Source organism: Buteo buteo, chromosome 24 (assembly GCF_964188355.1).
Source record: "Buteo buteo chromosome 24, bButBut1.hap1.1, whole genome shotgun sequence".
NCBI lineage: Eukaryota > Metazoa > Chordata > Aves > Accipitriformes > Accipitridae > Buteo > Buteo buteo.
This window is the reverse complement of record NC_134194.1, coordinates 12,859,014-12,862,162: the sequence shown is the minus strand read 5'-3', so window position 1 is coordinate 12,862,162 and position 3,149 is coordinate 12,859,014.

Here is a 3,149-nt window from a genome sequence, read left to right as displayed (position 1 = left end):
GAGTGCCCTGTGCCCTCACCAGGGAATTGGCCCACAGTTGTGGTCCATTCCTGCTCACATCTGCCTCCACCAGGAGATGCAGGTGGTGAGAGGCCAGCCTCATCTCCCATGACACTGATTATAAACTGACCTTGGATTGTGTCATTTGTCCTTCCTCATCTCTCCTCTGTGTCATTTACAACCCAGGGCCTCTTCACAGGAACTGATATAAAAATAGCAATTATCCTTGAGCTACCTTGGTGATCTGTGGGGAACAGAGGAATGCTGGGTCACGGGGACGTGGAGCCGACGGGCTGGGCGATCTGGGCAAGCAGCCTGTGCAAGGACTGCCAGCGAGATCCCAGCTGCTCTGGGCTGGAGAAGAAGGAAAGGAGGTACTCCTTTCCAAGGGAAGGCATCCCATAAAAACTGCCAGGTATCTCTTTGGCATTTTCACAGCTCTCCCAGCTCTGAGCAGAAACTGCTCATATAAACAGCCATTTCCCATCGCAGAGGGCTGTGGGAACCGCCGCTCTGACAGTAATCTCATCTGCGCTATCTTGCACCAGGCTGTGCCCAGGAATTATCAGCACTGGTTTTATTTTCTGCTGTGGCTTTATGAGCCCACTGAGATCATAAATGCATCTAAAGTCTAACCAAAACAATTTAATTTTCTCAATAAACGGTCTTACAAAGGAAATTACAGCAACACAATTCCAAAGGGGAAGGAAGGTCATAATCCTTGTAGGTAACAAGACTTTCCTTCTCCACTGACTTGCTGTTCAGACACAAAACTGCTCCATTACTCATTGCTCCACAGCTGATGCAACCTCCCTGGGGAGTTGCCTCATGCTGCGGTGGCCTGCGAGGACCCTCGGAGAGAGGTGTCACAGCTCCCGGGAGCTGCACCCCGCTTGCACCCGCACCCAGGGCATGCCAAGCATGCCTGTCCGTCCAGCCCTGCAAGGCTTGTACTGGCCTCTTCAGACAATTTAGCGTCATCTGACACTCACAACCTTGTTCCAAGAACCTGCAGGCAGCTGGGCGTACCATGCTCTTTAATCCATTTGAAATAATCTTTTGACCATAAGAAGAGATTTTCCTGAGCAGAGCCAGTAGGATTCCTTTTCCATGCACTTTATTTACAATAGTTTTCTGTCCCTGGGCTCCCGAGTGACTGCCAAAGCTAGAGTTCTCTTCACCGGGATATCTTTGGTGCCGTATTTCTTGGATGAGGCCAAGGGAATAGTCACATATTAAATATGCAACGTAGAAGGTGTTTTTACAGATGGAGTTCACAGAAGAAAAGCTATTCTGGTGCTTAGCAATGCTGCAGAGCCTCACAGCTCAGAGCAAGGACTCACCCCTGGGATGCAGAGCCAGCAGGATGCTGCTTTTCCCACCCCAGCAGAAAGGACAGGTCCTCATGTCGGCTTCGGAGCCAAGGCTCCCTCCAGCTGCACGCCCGGCAGTGCTGCAGGGGCAAGGCAACCCTGCCCCACCGCTACGAGTGATAGCGCCGTGTCTCCAGCTGCTGTCAGGATCCAGCTGTGCATGTGGAAGGTAGCACAGATCCTGCTAAACACTGGGAGAACTGTGGCCATTACAAGCTGTGACACAGGTGTTCCTGATTTACAGTTTATGAAGAGCAGCTGGTGATCTCAGATGCCTTTTGGGGGGAGGAAATCTGTCATTTCAGCCATGGAAGTCACATAAACTCCAGTCTGTAAATAACAGCAGGGGAAAGTGTCTCTCCTCCCCTGCATCAGACTGTCCTGAGCCACTCACAGGGCCTGAGCAAGAACCATCAGCTGAACAAACTCCCACCAGTTTTCCGAAACTTTGTTTGTTTTTAAGGGAAGTGCTTTACCATTGCCAGGTTTGTTGCTGCTGTTTTGTGGCCATCGAGGGGGCTATGAAATTCTGTGCCGTAGGGTCTTTGGAAAATAAATAAGCCTCTGCACTCCGTTTCCCGCATTGACTCAGAGTGGCTGTGGGGGAAGAGAAGGGCAGTCCAAAATAAAGGTGGCAAAAAATGAATATATGTTAGTGAGTGGGACTGGTGGTTCTCATCCCAGTGGAGTCAGGCCATAGCCCCCACTGCTGCACCTCTCAGGAGGCGGGTGAGTGGCCTTGCTGTCTGGTGCCTAAAGATGCCTCGGGGTGTGCATTTGTCCATGATGCAATTTTCAAGGGACTGCACCACAAGAGAGGATGCTGGCATCTTCTCTTTCCCTAGTTATTCTGTGTTGGGCCACTATAGGCACACTGGAGTTACACGTGGAAGGGAACTCCACGTAACAAGCTCCAGTTCCATTCGTGAACCTTCCTGGTGGGTCCCAGCCGGCTGCAGCCCCTTTGCTGTCTGGGGGTGCAGACCTGGAGCCGCACAGCCGAGAGGCACAGCACAGGGGAGCTGCTCCCCTGCACGCCCGGCCGCGGAGGCTGGGGCCGTGCGTCCCCCGTGGGCAGGTGGGAAGCGCGGCCAGGGCTCCTCGGAGGAGCCGATGGCAAACCTTGCCTACAGCTCCTCTCTCCTTTGCCCTTAGCGTCCCGCCTCGACCCTCCCTCTCCCCAAAAAGCAGTCGGATGGTGGTTGATGCCAAGGGTGCCACGGGGAACAAGATTTTCAGGCATAAAGCTCGGGTCACTGGCAGACCTCCGGGGATAAACCCCCGCAAAGCCTCGTCCCGCGACTGCCGTTGCGGCAGCGATGCCTGTTGCTGCCCCAAGGCCTGCGGCAGCCCCTGTAACGCAGCAGGACAGGGCTGTCCCTCGCTGCTGGCCTTTACGTGGGGCCCAAACCGCGTCCGAATGTCACCCGGTCAGTGGGGGACACGGCTCCAGCCGGGAGGCGGCCCACGGCTCACCTCTCGCTTTTTCGCACATCCTGGCAGCCGAGCGGTCTCTTGACGTTGGGTGAGCTCCCAGGGGCTCCCCAAGCCTCAGCAAAAGGGGGGCTCGATCGGCCGGCGGCACCCTCCGACCCAGCCCTGCCCGGGGAGCAGCGCTGGCCGGCGGGGGGGAGCGGGGGCCGGTCCCCCCGCGGCCGGGAAGCGCCGGTCGGGAGGCGCAGCGCGGCTCACTCGTGCCCCCCAGTGCCCACGCGAGACACGGGGCCGGGCGGGAGCGGGGCAGGGAGGGCCGGCCGGCGCTGGCGGGGTGACTCC